Below are 18395 nucleotides of genomic sequence, written 5' to 3' on the forward strand. Positions count from 1 at the left end.
TATCCAACATAAATGGGCTGGCAGAATGTTGGATAAGTGAATATGTTGGATAATAAGGAGGGATTAAGGAAAAGCCTATTAAACATCAAATTAGGTTATGATTTTACAAATTAAGCACCAAAACATCATGTTATACAATGAATTTGACAGAAAAAGTAGTTCAATATGTAGTAATGCTATGTAGTAATTACTGTATTTATGAATTTAGCCCTAAAATATCATGATGTATTGAAAACATTGACTACAAAAATGCGTTGGATAATCCAGAATGTTGGATAAGCGAGTGTTGGATAAGTGAGACTCTACTGTAATAATAATAGACCTTTCTTGAAAAATGTACCTGGTTCTCATACACTATCTGGCACACACCCAGCGAGGAAGAAGGTAGGAAAGGTAGCCACGTGGAAAGTGAGGAAGCTGGAAAGTGAGAAGGCAGGAAGAGTGCGTGCCTCTCCCTTCTTCCATAGCGGCAGCTGCAGAAGGGAAAGGGAAAGGCAGGAGAAAAGGATCTCATTCGCACAGCTCTTCTATCGCTTTTTCTTTCCTCTTCTTCAGCAAATGCCGTCCAAAGGGGGAAGGGACAAGAGCAAGCAGCCCCTTCTCCTTTGCATTCACACAGCACCGGCCAGGAAGGCTAAGGAGAAGCTTTTTCTCCCACCTTTTCCTTCCCCCTCTTCAGCAAGTGCCGACCAAAGGGGGAAGCGACGGAAGGGAGAGGGGAAAGCGTGAGCAGCACTTTCTTATTTGCACAGCACCAGCTGAGGAAGGAGAAGGGAGCCGCGGCAGCGGCACCAGCGGCTCCCTCCTAGGTCTTACTTTCGGGGGAGGTCTTATATTCGGCAAGTCTCCCAAACCTGTACTAGGTCTTATTTTATGGGGATGTCTTATTTTCGGGGAAACACGGTAGCAGTTGTAACTAACTTTAGTCCCATTAATTTCAGCAGATCAAAATAGGCCTAAATTTAGAGCCAATCCCAAAGGATTTCTGTAGGATCCACTCACCTACCAGTCTGAAATTGCACTGAAACTGGATTCATGTGTTGAACAGACACCAATTTTACTTAATCCTCCTGCTCTACCTCCCACATAGCTGAATATTGGCAAGGAGAGAGGAGGGCATTAGATGAAGCCTTGATGCTGAAATGATTATTCAATGTACAGCTGGCTCATCTATAGAGGCTTCAAACCAATATTCGCTTTCATCTCCATAGATAGCATGTGATGTTTTCTATACGATTTTCAAACTGCTGCAATTTCTTCTTCTTTTTAAAAGGATACTTGCATTAGTTCAGAATGTTTCTTTCTGAAACTCATTCTAGCCATGCATTTCCATTTTCCAATACTCTATTATCTTTGTTTTAATTTTTAAATGACATTTTGTACGTACATACACAACAAAACTCAAGTAATTTTTTAATTACAGAAATCTTTCTGTTTAATTTAGGATGGGTCTACACTGCAATATAATCCAGTTTCATAATGTAGATTAACAGCATTGATCTAGATTATATGGCAGTATAGACCCATATAATTCAGTTCAATCCAGTTAATCTGCATTCCACATCTAGATTATATGGAGGTGTAGATCAAGCCCAAGCTTAGGGATTTGGACCCATCCAAAGAACATTATACTTTGTTTGGTTTATAGATATATAACTATAAATGAAATAGTCTTGATCACTTATTGCATGAAAATACAACAATTTCAGAAATTGCCGCAGTGGGTGGCAAATATAATGATAGTGGCATTTCAGGAATCACAAGGTTGAAGTTATTTTATATTGCATTCCCAGTATTTAGGTGGGAATCACACAGTCCTCCACATGATGTTGACTGCCAATCCCAACATCCATAAAAACATAACCACTAGTAAAGGACACTGGGAGTTGCAGACCCATAATAACTAACATAAGGCTACATGATTCCTATCCCTGATTTAGAGCCCTAGCAATTGGTGCAAGTAGGAAGAGGATAGAAACTCTACCAATCTACAAATGACTGTATCAATGTTGTTCTCTTTTTTAAAAAATGCAATTAGGGAACCGTTACACAGATGCTGACTTCAGCAAGCAACTGAAATCTGACTCAAAGTCAGAATGCCACTTTTAAATACTAATCAAGGCCCAGGGATACGTCCACTGGGACAGCATTTCTGATTAACCTAATTTGATCCGGCATCAGACAACACCCTTGTTTCACATAATGCAGCTGAAACAGCATTTATCTAGGTTGCAAACAGAGTTTTAAAAAAATCAGGTAGTTAGCCTGTGAATATCTTAAGATGTCCAGATCTAAGCATTATAGACATTGGAGTCTCCAGTAAATGACCCTCTGCATCAGTTGAGCAAAAGACTTTGTTTCTCAATAGTCTTGCTTTTTTAAAATATACATAATTTATTTTCAAATTTAACTAAATGGCATCGCCCCCTTACCATCCCACGCTGAAATCCCTCTATCCCCGACTTGATCCCACGCTGTCCCCATCTTAGTGAATAAGAACACGGGTAGTCACTCATGTTCTCAGGACTGCTGCTTAGCATGCTGCCAAGACACAATGTGCATGGAGCTGACACACAGCCCTGCCAGAATAAGCCCTGTGTCATGTGATAGGCTCTGGCATCCTAAGATGGAGCTTAAAGCCCATGTGATGAGGTCCTTGGTCATGTTCCTGCTTCTTAGCGGGGGGTTGGACTAGATGGCCCTTGAGGTCTCTTCCAACTCTACTATTCTATGATTCTATGATTCTATGTTTAACATCTTCAATAGATCAACCAACATTTCAGAAATTAAAAACTGGACACTAGAGGCCAAGTAAAATCAGAGTATTCTCAAGATGGCAAAAATGACTTATAAGAAAGAATGCACAAACAAGGAGAGGATGCATCAGTTTCATTTTCCTTGAACCAGGAAGGGCCGCACTCCATTGTCTTTTCTTTTCTTCCACTACTAAGCTAACTGAGTGCAAAATGCTTTTGCGTGTTGAACTCGGTGGGCAGCAACTGAAGATAGCTGAGGACAAAGGGGGGTATATGATAAAGAGAGATAAATGGAGCCATTTTAAAAATGAGATGACAGAGGATTAATTGCCTAATTGACTGGGGACTGAGTGAACTATGGACTGAAGCCAGAGGCATTGGCAGGGAGGAATGGAAGAAATAGCTATTCCCTATTAACCAAGATTTCAAACCAGAGTTGGTGAGAGCAGAGGAACTCTGTTTAATATGGATCCTAGTAATAACTAGGAATTATTAAAATCAATACTGCAGTTAAAATCGGAGGAAAGGGGCATAAGTTTGTATTTATTTTCCATTATTTTACTTTCATCTTTTTCTCAATATACAATATAAGTTTGAATAGAATATAACCAAAACAAAGCATAATAAAGAGTTAGAAAACAATGTTATATTAAAACATTAAGTGACTTCAATTTAGAAAGTATTAAAAACGTAATAAAGATAATAATTAAAAATACAGCAAGCCCCAGTTAAAACAGCTTTTGCAACCGTAAGTTATCAATCAAAGGTCTGATTGAACACACACACAAAAAAAACAAAGAAAAGGAACCAGCATAGTCTCATAAGGATGGGATTTTCATAGACTTATCTTATCACATTAACATCGGGATTCTCCACATATTATGTTGAACCTGTGGGGTGGTCGGAAAATCAGTCGCCCCATGCCCTGCATTACCTGACTTCCCTTTGGCCTCATCCCATGGGGGAAACATCCATCACCTGGCTTCCTCTCATTGTTGAAAATGCAACACAGGATGCCTCCCATGTTGCCACCATGGTGGCATATGCCACTTCCTCTCCCCTTTTGCCACAGAGTCCTGCCGGAAGTAGATTTACGTTTTGTAATGCGCTCTGTGGCAAAAGGGGAGAGGAACCAGTGTACAATGGGAAAATTAGTCCATATGATGAGGTTGTCAGAGCAGCCTCCAAGAATACTCTCTCTCCCATATATTCAGCAAATATGCCTGTGATGGTGCTGGGGTCAAGAGAATACCCTCCCTCTAAGGACCTTAAAACCTGGGCAGACTCATATCTGTAAATACAATCTTTCAAATAGTTCATATTTAGACAAAACAGAATGAGAGGAAATCTATATAGCAGGGCTCACAATCCTACGACTCACTTCCTGCTTCATGCATGTTTAATACACTGCCTCTACTTGACAATAGTGTCATCATTGTTGATGTACTATAGGAAATCTTGTGCTGCTCCAGCTTCTTCATTGTACTGCTTCAGCATCTTAGTTATGTTCAGAGACCACTTGTTACCACAGATTCTTAGATGATCGAAATGTGAAGGGAGGTCAGCCCAATGAAATCCAACAGCCAGCCTGATTCTGTTTTAGAAGGAGAGGTCATGCCACCCCATGACTAAAAGTCTGCTAACCACTAACAAAGCACCTTTTAAATTAGGCCAATGGCACTGTAACATGATTCTGAAGTCCTAATATGGACCTGAGGTTGCAAGTTGTTTGCCCTTGACCTAGTGGGAAAGATCTAAGTACTATTTCAGGTCTGGGTCAGTCAGCAAAGACAAAAGGAAAGAAGATGAACCTAGGTATATCCAAGCATGCCATCTTTTTGGAGATGACAAATGGAAGAATTGTCACAGCTCCAAGCTTAATGTTCTCGTTGGGGGTACAGGAGATAATGAATATTCCATTTGCATATCCCATTGCACATCTAAATATGTGCAAGAAATAAGATCCTCTCAGGTCAATTAGTAGCTTCAAATAGACCTTATTTCACATCATAGCAAAGAAAGGCTGGAAAACTACACAGAGGTAGTGGGAAGTCTCAAGACTCTTGCAACACAATGGGGTCATCAGTGGTAAGTGTAATGGCTCCCTAAAGTGAAGGAAAGTGTGAAGAATGCCCCCCTACTCCATATAGTGAGAAAGCTGAGCATCTCCTTCCCTTCCAAAAAGAGAAGAGTTGCTATTTATTTTTACTGAAACGATCAAAGGAGAGCACATATAGCCTGTAGGGAAATGTTACCCACCCTTCTCTGAGAAGATAATACATAGGATGATGTAGTATATAGAGCCAGCATAGAGTGGTGATTTGAGCATTGGGCTACAACTCTGGAGACCAGTGTTTGATTACCTATTCGGACATGGAAATCCACAGCATGATTTTAAGCAGGTCACACTCTCTCAGCCTCAGAGAGGTAAAGACAAACATTATCTCAACAAATCTTGCAAGAAAACCCCATGGCTGCCATAACTCTGAACTAGCTTGAACGTACACAACAAGATATACATGATGGAATTAACAAGACCAGGTATGGCTTGCCTGGCCTGGGAATTGAAAGTTCTGCATCATCACAGTTCTTTCCCCCCTTCCTACAGCCCAATGGGTCAGGGAATATTCTCATATTTGAGTCACTGGTGGCAATTGTTTCTCTCTTTCCTGGAAACTCTCCAGGAACTGGCAGGTGATGACTCATGGACTACCACTTAGAGTAGCACTGGTCTACATGAGGTATGCTAGATTCTTCATCATACTAGCCATTTCAGCTTGAAGACCTTAATATCATACTCAAAATCCTTGCTTCCTTGTCTCAAAGCCTAACATTTGGTGCTTTATTTCAAGCGGCGTTGTAAACAGAGACGAATTAACCATCCAAGACATGATAAATTATTATCCGTTGACATACTACTGATCATAGTCTGGAAGCCCTCAGCTTTTAGATCTTGCTTTAAAAGAACAGAAAGTAGCAAGGCATCATTCATCACTCTGAATATCCAAGAGCAAGCCAAGTGGTGCAAAATGGCAACATTCCAGTGATTCCCAAAGCTGTTATGCCAATTTTGACCAGCTGAGAATCTCACCTAGAATCTCCTTCTTGCATAGCTTGACAAGCACAAATGTATCCATCTTTAGACAGCTGCTAAATCAGTCGGCATAAGTGAGACTGTAATTGTCCCACATAGCAGGAAACTACTCTTCTAGCCACAGGAACAGGAGGAAATTATTAGTCTGGAAAAATTACAAACTGCATAATTTTAGGGTCCATCTAATGCGCACATCTTAAAACTGTCATTTAAGTGTTCTTTCTCAATGATCACGACTCAGCCTTATCCAGAATAGATTGTCTCTGCTTTGAGAACAGGCAGGGGGAAGAGATATTGTTTTCTGTAATAGAGAAGCTATTACAATAACTGAAACAAAGAGATGCCTCTTGCTATCATTGGTTTTTCAGAGTAGTCATTCAGTTCAGTAAGTAGTCTTTTCTACAACACTTTTGCTCTAAGGAATTTAGAAGAGCTAAGAAAAATGGTTCTAATTAAAGAATGGCAATTTACTTGTCCCTTTCTTTATAAACACTGGATTTTTACACACACAAAAAAACAAAGAATAAAGCCATACCAACATCTGGACTGTTTAAAGTCTAACTAACTAAGCAAGATTTAAACAAACAATTTAGAATAAAACTCTCCTTCTGAACCCCTGCGTAAATACCCATATCAAAAAAATTGATATTGTCATACTAATAGGATGACTAAGAATTAGGAATATCATCCTCACTGCAAAATCCCAGAAAGGCAGTGCAACTCAAATCTACAGCCAAGCATGGTAATATTCAATTCATCAAAGTAAAAATGGATATTATTAAGGTCAATATATTCCCAATACATTCAGATTCCACCATGTGACAAACCTAGTGGTTTGTGTTTGTTTGTTTACAAATATCCAAAAAATTCAGGGTGGCTTAATTTTAAAATTAATTGTTTTATTTTTTATTTTTCATTTTAAAAATAAATGGTGTATCAGGTTAAACCACTGAGTTGCTGAATTTGCTGACCGAAAGGTTGACAGTTCGAACCTGGGGAGCGGGGTGAGCTCCCACTGTTAGCCCCAGTTTCTGCCAACCTAGCAGTTCGAAAACATGCAAATGTGTGCAGATCAATAGGTACCTCTCTGGCGAGAAGATAACAGAGCTCCATGCAGTCATGCTGGCCACATGGCCTTGGAGGTGTCTATGGACAATGCCGGCTCTTTGGCTTAGAAATTGAGATGAGCACCAACCCCCAGAGTCAGATACGACAAGACATAACGTCAGGGGAAACCTTTACTAATAATTATTTCAGAAGACTGAAATATATATTAAACCAGTTAAAACCCAGTTTAAAATAATTTAAAATAATTTCAAATACTGCCAGAAATAGCATGTGCGCAAAATTGATTAAAATTGTCAGATCCACAAACTGGATAAAAACAGTTAAGCTACAAAAGCTGTAATAAAAACCTGTGTTTTGACTTGGTGCCAGAATGACCCTGGTGCTGGCACCAGTTGGGTGTCCAAAGGGAAAGTGATCTACAAAGAAGACTCTCTCCCATATCCACCCACAGTGTTGATTCCAATAAACCTCAATTCTTAGGCATGGTTAAATATGAACAGTTCTACCTGGACTTACCAAAGTTCCAACTATAGTTCTGCTAGAGTGTCTGGAAATTCTTCATTCAATTATGGTTTCTCAAGTTTTTGCATGGATTAGGGAGAAACAATTTGGCACCTTCCATATATTTTGAACCACAATTGCCATAACCACAGCCAGCATAGCCAGTAATTTGAAATTGTGGGAGCTGGACTGGCTCCTGTGAGTATGAGCTAATTAATTACACACATTACAATATGACCCTAGTCCATAGGGGATGTGTTCTAAGACACCCACAGCACTACACTTGAAACCATGGGTAATAGTGAACCCTGTATTTTTTTACTATATTTGGGACAGACACATATTGTAGAATTGTACTGAAAGACCTAGCTAAATCCACAAACACTTCTGGGAGAGGGGATGTTTTTTGGAGAATGGGTAAGTAAAACCATGGATATCAAATACGTGGCTGAAGGGGAAATACTATATGGGTATGGTTTTTATCTATGCAGAATAAACTTGCAGATCACTATCATGCCTACCAGGTAGAATAATTCAGCTCCCTTAACACCAGTCTCAACAAGAGAAAGCAGTTAGGACAATATCACACCATTCATTAAGCCACACTGGAGGATTTCTAGACACAAATAAAAACTCTATTGTACAAAACAGCATCATTTTAATCTTGTCCTAAACAAAGTGTCAAGTTGTGTCAAAGTTGCTTTTAACAAAAATAATTTTCCCTTCTCATTCCATGTCTTGTCTTCTGAATGCACTATCAGCCTTAGGAAACATATTTTGCAATACGGTAAGAGAAATCTGGTTTAGCCACTCGCTTTGGGTGATGTGATATCTGTTGTGGGCTATCCTTCTCGGTTGCAAAGGAACAAACTTATCCTTTCTCCCCCTGATCATTCCAATTGCTTGTTTTTAAAAAAATAAACAAAGAAAGTCATTTCCCCAGGGAACTGAACATTTCCTTTTCTTTCAAGGCATGAACATTTTGTGGGGCTGTTCATTAGTGCATGCTTTTGCCTTAATACAAAAACTTTAAAATGCATCTCCCAATTGCCAAATAAACACAATACCAAAAGCATTAACATTGTGAAGTGCTTTAAAAATATTTTAAGTTGCTTTACACCGGAACTTCAAAACTATGAAAATAGGAGATTTCAGGATATGTACAGTCTCAAACCTATGAACTCTCAAAGTTGCAAAGTTCTTATCTAAAAGGCAGGGCAAGTATGAAAACAGGGCAGCACATATGAAAAAGCACCATGTCAATAAATGTGCAATAATGTCAACAAGCTCAAAGTGTCTGCAACAAAGGATTTGCATGATAAGAAGAGAAGCTAGGCAGGCATGCTCCCATCTCAGCCAAGATGGGTTTGCCATGGAAGAATCCATTTTAGGAGGCAGTGTGATAATATCCTTAGATGAAGAAGGAAAGAAGAAACTCCTCATACTTGGCACACAGTTCTTCAGAGGAGTCTAAGAAAATCTTGGCTTGAAACCTGTCTCCTTTCCAGTCCATTTTCTACCCTAGTATCCAGTCTAGAATTATTTAAATGTTTGAAAATCCTGACAAATCTAAACTAGAACTAAATCCAATTTTAATGGCTTGACACATTCAGATGATCAAATGGCCTCTGATTTTTCTACCTGAAGAAATCAAACCATTTTAAAAGTGTGATAACCAGAGCTATTTAACAGTAAGCATATGATATTGTACTGACATAGACATTGTATAAAACATAAAATAAGCATAGAATGAGAACAAGAGCTTTATTTTTAACTAGTCCCCATGGCAAGAATGCACATGTTGAAGATGTCAGGCAGCAGAATAACATTTAAGAGGAGATTGTTGTGAAACATTGCCACAAATAACTGAACTAGAATAAATTGTGTAAAGATATAAAAATTGCCAAGTATGTGAAACAAGAAAAATTAAACAGAAGGATACAATGTGTGTGAATATTTTAAAGTTCAGCTTTTCTTGGTGCCAAATATTCATTGTTTAAAAATAGAAGAGAACAGCCTCCAAGATATTTCACCAGTAGTATAAAAATCATTGCTTTGTTGCAGCAATTTTAGAAGATTTAATCGCAGTTTGGAGATGTAAAAGCCTATAAGTTTGAAGCTTGGTGCTCCTAAGGATGTGTATTCATCTGAAGTTATCTTTTCAGGGTACTTTGAAAACAACAGATATAAAAGGTATAGATTTTCAATATGATTCAAGATATTGACTTGGAGTTCAAGGACTATGCTTACAAAATAAAAAAATATTAGCCAGATATGAAACTACCATTGACTTCCAATGACTATTACTTTTGATATTACACTACTTATTTCTGTTCAGAGCAAGAACACCTAGAAGAAAAAGGCAAATCAATGCCTCCTTCAGTTGAAGGAGACTAGAAAACCAAAGTTGGCAGCAGATATCAAAAAGAAAGCAACATAATAATTCTGTAGTGCATCATTTCAGCTATCAATTCTTCCCCATTGTTGAACTCCACTCATTGACAAACCCATAAATGTTATGCTGGATCAAACTCATGTGACCAGCTATAAGCAGGCCAGGAAGGAACAACAAGGAGACAACAATCTTTGTGTGGATTCCTAGGAAATGGAAATATAAAGGCTTTTCGCAATCTAGAGCAGTTACTGCCCTGGCCTCGGAAGCAGAAGAGAGCCAGTAGGAGATGAAAAGCCCTCCCTTCATCCCAACTGCCACCATCCTGGCCTCAAAAGAAGAGAAGTCACTGGCACTATCCCATATTGCCTGAGCCCAGAAGAAAAGCTCTCACTCCATCCCAAATGTCACTGCCCTGGCTGTAAAGAGAGAGAAGATGAGGCTGTAACTATTTGACTTGATCATTTCTCACACTGCTACCCACTTTTCCTTTTGAGCTATGTTTTAATTCAATTGCAAGTCTAGATGCAGGGAACTGTTTTATTGTTCTTTTATTTCTAAAGTAGTGATTCTCAACCTGTGGGTCCCTAGGTGTTTTGGCCGACAACTCCCAGACATCCCAGCTAGTTTACCAGCTGTTAGGATTTCTGGGAGTTGAAGGCCAAAACATCAGGGGACCCACAGGTTGAGAACCACTGTTCTAAAGTAACATGTACCATGATAGTCCTTAATAAAGAAAATAAAAAATACTGCTGCTTTCCCACCACAGGTAGTGGTGAAAGAACATAAGTTATGCACATGAAAGCAGGAAGAGCCACTTACAGCTGGCTGAATGCAAGAGTCTGCTCAAAAAACAAGATTCGCCACAAGCTTGATAATATGGATGGGGGAAATGATCAAAGCCACATTTTTCAAATGTTGAGAAACCTCGACAAAAATAAACCTGACATGACAAAAAAAAATTTCTGCACAAAACAGCCATGATCAGAAAAATTCACACATGGATGTGTGTGCAGAAAACAGCATTTCTTATGTAGAAAATGACATTTCTTTATACCAAATACTGCCATCAGGGAACAATTCCATGAAAACTTTTGTGTGCTTGTTTTCTGAAAAAAGGTTTTCATCTTTTTCATGTAAAAAAAATTCTACACAGGAAATAATATTTCAGCAAAGCAACCACATGTAAATTTTGTGCAGAATAAATCCTAAATTTCAGATAGGTTTGAAAACTGTGTGGTTTTCAAAGACTTTTTTGCAACAGGAAGAAAATAATCTGAATGACTTGTTGCTTCCTTTGAGAAGAAATGTAGTGAAGGATTACATCCCTACTTGACAATGGCAAGAAACCGGCACATGTAATGTGGATTTGCTTAATGCTTGCCTATTTTAATTTGAATGATAGCCCTGAAAAGTATCACTGTTGCATTCTAATGAGCCAATAGATTTATGTTAGCTTATGCCTATAAAGTAGCATGAGAGGCATTTTATATGCTTTCATACTGGCTTTACTGGGTTTAAATCTGCATAAATAGCCATGGTTTTTTATGCCAGTTGAAAGTGGTTTGGCATGGATGATTAAACCCTTGAATGAACACAAATGGTTAGCTGAAAAATTATTTAAAATTAGTGGAAACCCAGATTGTCTGACAACAAAAAGATTGAGTTGGCATTGTTCTCTTGCCTTGATAGTTTTATTATTAACTTTTGAATGGTTGAAACTCATGTAGGGGTTCTTGGATATGAAAGAAATGTGAGATTTAATCATTATTTTTTTTTAAAAAAAGATTAGCGCTATTGTTCACTTTCACATTTACTGCTTAACTTTTGCAGATTTAATTATTCACAGATTTTATTACATTGACCATAGAATCACCCTGGAAATCTAGAAATTCCTAGAGACATGTTTTTAGCAACAAATAAATAATATTTTTATTTTGAGGAGAAAGCTGGAGTATACATTCATATACATTCAATAAATAAAGTAAAGTTTGATAGAATTACAATGTTCAGTCTGAATGTTGGGAAATAACATTTGTCATTTGTATTACACTGCCTTCCTTCTTTGAACAGGTTATCAGAGATTTTTTTTTCACCTACATTTCTTTCTTATCTCAGGGCTATATACATTTTTGATTGAACAGAACAAATATAAATATTTTTTATCTCTTATGACCTCATCATAAGGGCTAATATGCCCATCATACACCATTTCCTCTCCCCTTTTGTCACAGAGCCCATTACACAATGTACATACTTCCGGCAGGGCTCTGTGGCAAAAGGGTAGAGAAATCTGCATACACTGGCACTGCAACAACATGGGAGACTCCCTGTGTTGTATTTGCAACAATGGGGGGAAATCCGGACAGTAGATACTTCTTCCCATGGGATGGGGTTCCTGGTAAGTTGGGGGATATGGAGCATAGGGTGATGAGTTCCCTAGATGTCCTTCCAGGACCCCATGGATTTGCCGCAATGTGTGGCGAATTCTGATGTTCATGTGATAAGATCCTTAAAATTAGATGGAACCATAGAAGACTTAGCTGTGGTTACGTTAAAACCTTGGCTGTGGGTTTGTTTTTCCTTTTATTTTATAATGACTTCTGATGTTAAGCAATTTTTAAAAAATGATTCATTCATTAACATCTTTTCTACACCATTTTCAGGGTGAAACCATAGGCTGAAGTCTGAGAACAGTGAGAATCCATGGAATATGCCAGTAGCCAAGAGTTCAAGAACCATCCGATGTAGAGAAATGCATCCAAAATCAGCCAGTTCAGGAATTGCTCGAGGAAATCTAAGCTATTGTAGTCTTTTCCCTCTAGAACAGTAGTTCTCAACCTGTGGATCCCCAGGTGTTTTTGGCCTACAACTCCCAGAAATCCCAGCCAGTTTACCAGCTGCTAGGGTTTCTAGGAGTTGAAGGCCAAAACCTCTGGGGACCCACAGGTTGAGAACCACTGCAGAAGGACCCAACAAGCCACATAGCAGAAGCTATTCTCAGAGGGACCTGAAGTTATGTCACCAAGAAGTTTTCAACTACATTTCCAGGCAGCTGTACAAAGATCACGTAAGCTCTCAATAGCCGGTGTATTCATTAAAGTTGCACATTCCTCTATTGCAAGATATCATGCATTTCTTCCACTCCCCTGACATTGAAATATGCAGAGCTAAGAAACACGATTGCTTTTGGAACATTTGTGGAGCTGCTTCAAAGCATGAAAACCATCAAAGAAAGTCACTGAGATGATAATGTTGATTTTATTTTTGTTGCTTTGAAACTATGCAAGTTGGCTGGAAATTGAAATCTTTTGTATTCTCTGAAAATACATTTTGCTGCCTGAGACAATGAAAAAGATGGCAACCTTTGGCTCATTTCATTTATAGAAGTCAACAGGACTGAATCTTTTTGTCAGCAGTGCACTGTTGATGGGACAACCCTCCATGGCACCCAAGGGCAACTGACTATCTTAAAAGGGTAGGGCAGACCATGAGTAGAAATAGCTGTCTGCTACACCATTATTCCACACTCCACACTATTTATTGCCTGAGGGAACCGTCTCACTTTGTCTAATAATAGGGCTGGCCTTTGAGACTTTGCACCCGTACATCAATACATATTAATGATTATGAAATTGTAGCCTACATTAAAGACATTGCATAAGGCTAGCAAAGTGTATTTAAACGCATTATTATAAAGTGTAATCTAAGCAACTGCAATCGAGTTTTTATGTTTTTTTCTTCCCCTTTTAAGTTGAGATCAGCTCTTTTTTGTCGATTCCTAGACTCACTGATCCCCAAAGATGTCACATCAAAAAACATCATTGTGTTGATTTTACTCCATTTGTTTTCAAAAGCTCTTAGGAGGATTTGGCAATGTTAAACTTTCAACTAAGGGGAAAAGAATCTTTCCCAACTATGGAGCTTTATTCATAGTTTACAAGTTAAATACTTTAGAATGCTTTTCTCTAGAAAGCAACTAAAAGAAAGTCAACATTGTGACCTCAATGACATTCTTTGATGCATTTTCTGCTTTGAAGTAGCTGCACAAAAGTAGGAAATGTGTTAATATAGATGCAAGCTTGCTGTCACAACTATGAAAGCACTTTCCATTTGTAGAGAAATCAAAGGTGTTTCTTATAAATAGGTAGAAGTATAATTCTTTTTCTCATTTTTCCTCTTTTTTTGAGTTTTTATTTTGTTGATGGCCAAAATCTTCACAATGGATAATAGTAAAAGAGGTTATGAGAATGGACACAACACTGAGATTAAGGGAATTCCTTCTGCATTGCAAAACTACAGGGAGCCCAGCAGAAGAATAGCTTCATTTTTCTTGAACTGCTATTGTTATTGTATATTCTGTCTTTCTGCTCTTGTACATTTTATCCCAGATTCAGCAATTCATCCATGTGCCCTTAAAATCATAATGAACTTGTCTGCTAACAGCACAAGGCATCACAAGGAACCTGTGTCCCCATAGTAGAAGACATATTGTATAAAAATAAAGTAAATACATAAATAAATTAGAATAAAAGTGGTGCTGAGACTTAGAAAAACCTTCACGGCTTTAGTCCTAATTCCTGAGATAGTAGTTCGAAACCTATTATTAGCTGCAACAAACATAGACCCACTGAATCAATAGGATTTACCTGTATATCAGCTACCATTCAACAATTAATTAGACCTACTCTAGCTGAGATGAAACAATAGGATCCAGGTCACTGACTACATCATGTTCTGCACCTTACAAATTGACCCATCAGATATTAGAATTTTATGTTAGGTTTTGTTTGAGTTGATTTTAATTATATTTTATTTAAGCTTTGACTTGGAGTCTTTGTCTTTGGATGGTCAAGACAGGTCTGGGCAACATATACCTCATGAATTATATAGCCACTAGCTGTGCCCGGCCACGCGTTGCTGTGGCAAAATGGTGGTGGTATTGGTTAAAAATTGTGTAATTTTTATTTGACGTTATTTGTAATTTTTTTAATAAATTTTATTGTAAGTTATCTTTTTATTATATTTTATTATTTTCTTGTATTATTTTTAGTTATTTTCTGTTATAGTATTTTATTGTATTAATTTTTGAGTGTTTTTAATTATTTTTTAGTGTTTTTAATTATTTTTTATTGGGTTGCTAGGAGACCAAGTTGGAGGAGCTTAGCCTTCTAACTGGCAGCAATTGGATAAAAGCAATTATTCCTCTCTCTCTAATTAGGACTTTATTTTTCTTTTCTTTTTGTTGTATCAACCTAGAGCTGTGGATGATGGGTTGTGTTGTCAAATTTCGAGGTTGGGGGGTCTGTAGTTTTGTTGTTTTGTGGGTCGCCGTGATGCCATCACTCTTTTATATATATAGATTGAAATATGCAATTGAATGCAGCACCACACCACTATCTCTTCTCTATAGAAGGCTCTTTGACATGAGAGGAGACTTGGGTACCATCCTACACCCCAGAGAGCTGCCAAACGTGACAATGACTTTCAACAACACCATACCCTCCAACTATCCCAATTCAACAGGGACAGTTCTGATAATCCTCTGCCATTACACCTTTTTATCTTATTAGAAATAGACTTTTTCTCTCTTCCTCCTTTGTCTTCATCTTACTTCATTCACTGAAAGCTGAGTTCAAAGTACAAAAGTTGTTTGCACTCAATGAACTCAATAAGTGAGAGAGTAGAGGAAGGGTGGAGGAAGTATTGCTCATACTGCTGCAGCCTCTCTCCATTTGTGCATTGTTTCTCATTACTAGCATTTGCCATTTTAATAACCTCTGATATTGCTTGGTTATATGTCCCTGGTCTTTGTCAGTTTGGAAGATATGGAAACATTTTGGCAATTATTTTTCAAAGAGAAACTAAAATAAAAATTTTATCTCCACTGGGCAAGCTCTTCTAGCATTGAAAATACCATATCCTAACAAACAAAATCTAACAAAACCTACAAAAACAAACAAACCTCAAAAAAATCTAACAAAATTCTAATATCTGATGGATCGATTTGGAAGGTGCAGAACAAGATGTAGTCAGTGACCTGGATCCTGTTGTTTCATCTCAGCGTTGCCTCAGAAAAATCCTGCAAATCTCATGGGAAGACAGGCGGACAAATGCCAGAGTGCTAGAAGAAGCAAAGACCACCAGCATTGAAGCTATGCTCCTACACCATCAACTCTGCTGGACTGGCCATGTTGTCCGAATGCCAGATCACCGTCTCCCAAAGCAGTTACTCTACTCCCAACTCAAGAATGGAAAACAGAATGTTGGTGGGCAGGAAAAGAGATTTAAAGATGGGCTTAAAGCCAACCTTAAAAACTGTGGCATAGACACTGAGAACTAGGAAGCCCTGGCCCTTAAGCGCTCTAACTGGAGGTCAGCTGTGACCAGCAGTGCTGCGGAGTTCGAAGAGGCACAAATGGAGGGCTTAAGGGAGAAACATGCCAAGAGGAAGGAGGGTCAAGCCAACCCTGACCGGGACCGCCTTCCACCTGGAAACCAATGTCCTCACTGCGAGAGAACATGCAGATCAAGAATAGGTCTCTTCAGCCACCTACGGACCCACCCCCAAGACCCCACAACTGGAAGACCATCGTCCTCGGCCTACGAGGGATCGCCTAAGTAAGTACCATATCCATGAATAATATAGATACAGTCCTTATCCAAAATGCTTGGGACCAAAGTCCTTTGGATTTTGGATTATTTATTTATTTTGAAACATCAATGTTTGAATATACATATATAATGAGATATCTTGCAGATTGGACTCGACTCTAAATACAACATTCATTTATGTTTTATATATACCTTGCACTTATAGCCTGAAAGCAATTTTATATAATATTTTAAATGTTAAGGTGGTGCATGAAACAAAGCTTGTGTACACTGAATCATCAAAAAGAAAAGATGTCACTATCTAAGGGCCTCATCATAAGGGCCAGGTGAAGCATCCAGATTTGCCTGCCATCCAAGAGTAAAGAGAGCAACTGTAGGGCAAACCTGTTGCCCCGCATGTAGCTTCCTCTCAGCAACGCTTTCTCCATCACATGACGGAAGTGTCGCACTTCCAGAGAGGTCCACTGGAACCAGTACAACACAGGAAGTCTCCTGTGATGAGGTGAAAGCGTCCAGGGACATTTTTACCCCGGTTTGGGATGGGGCCTCCATCAGAACTCACACAATGTTGTGTGATGTCCAGTGTGGGTCTCCATCCATTTGATGAAGTGAAAAAATCTAAGGATGCTAAATTCACTCTGTCTGATGAGGTCATTAGCCATTAAGTGGACAATTTCAAATGTTAGAGTATTTGGATTTTGGAATTCCAGATAAGGAATTAAAAGGAGGAATCTCTCAGAAAAAAAGGGAGACAATCCAAATTCCACACAGCCTCACCCAAACACTTAGAAGTTCAAACACAGACTTTTAGTAGATAAGTATTTCAGCATGAAAGGATGTATCTGACTATTTCTCTCACATATGAAGTGTTTACAGTCAACTCCTCTTGAACCTGAATATGAAGATGTGTGCATATTTTTCTTATCAAAAATACACTAAGCAACATTCTCACCCTTCTCTAGCACTTAATAAAACCTTAGAAACACACTTTGATATCTATATTCATGACAGAGAAATAGTGTATCATAACACAGAGAACAGCCAAGGAATCTGCTGAGAACCACTGAGAGAGTTCTTGTGAAAGAATGATTTGAAGATATTTCTGATAAGAAAGCATACAGCAGCATGGGGCAACTTATTTAAAAGTTAAAAAGCAGACCTGAAGGGTGAATTAACACAAATAGCATATCCACTTCAGACAGATTGAAACTGGAGAATGCGAAGATGAAATAAAATAACAAAGAAATAAAATGGCAGATTCCACTCTTGAGACAAGTATTCAAGTTCAGGTAGTTGTGGTAAGTCTCTGTAAAGTAGAAGCTAACAGGCTGGAGCAGCTTGAAGCTTTCAAAAAAGCTTCACTTAAAAGGGATACCTACAGGGAGATGAGAATAAAGAATTATTGAGATTCATTCACTCCTGGTTAGGAGACATAATGGATACAGAAAGGATCCCACCCGTGGCTCTCACCAAAAGATATAGAATTATTAACAGAAATAGAGAGTCTCATCTGAAGTCCATTCAAACTGCACAAGAGTAACAATTACAAACATGGTATTGATTTGAGACATGCAGTGCTACAAACGCCAAAGATGGAGAGCATCTGTGATAGAACTGTGTTTCAAATAAATGTCTTTGGGGAGATCCCATTCATTGTACTCCAAAACTAAGAATAATTTAAGTTTGTTTCTCAGTAACAGGATCCAAATCTCACCAGGACAGGGGAGTGCATCTTCATTGGAGGCAAAGGTTAATATTACCGCATGCCTCCACAGGCCACACCTGCCACTTTCAACCACTCTATACCAGTGAAACCCTTGGGTATTAGGGGTTCTGAGTATGCAGAAAGGCAGGTAAGGATGTTTTACCCAGTGCTTTAGTCATTCAGAATTTGGTAAACATTAGCTGATTTTAAAAAAATGGGCACCTGGAGGCAGGCAGGGTGTGTCAGTCTTTACAAAAGAGGGAT

General features: G+C 38.5%; 1 protein-coding gene across 1 annotated transcript in view; it reads right to left on the bottom strand.

Moving 5' to 3' along the window:
- The window catches only part of dntt (DNA nucleotidylexotransferase), a 163751-nt gene that overhangs the window by 36003 nt on the left and 109353 nt on the right, over positions 1-18395 (bottom strand). The gene's annotated exons all lie outside the window — the stretch shown is intronic.

The sequence above is a fragment of the Anolis carolinensis genome, chromosome 3, assembly GCF_035594765.1.
Source record: "Anolis carolinensis isolate JA03-04 chromosome 3, rAnoCar3.1.pri, whole genome shotgun sequence".
Classification (NCBI taxonomy): Eukaryota; Metazoa; Chordata; class Lepidosauria; order Squamata; family Dactyloidae; genus Anolis; species Anolis carolinensis.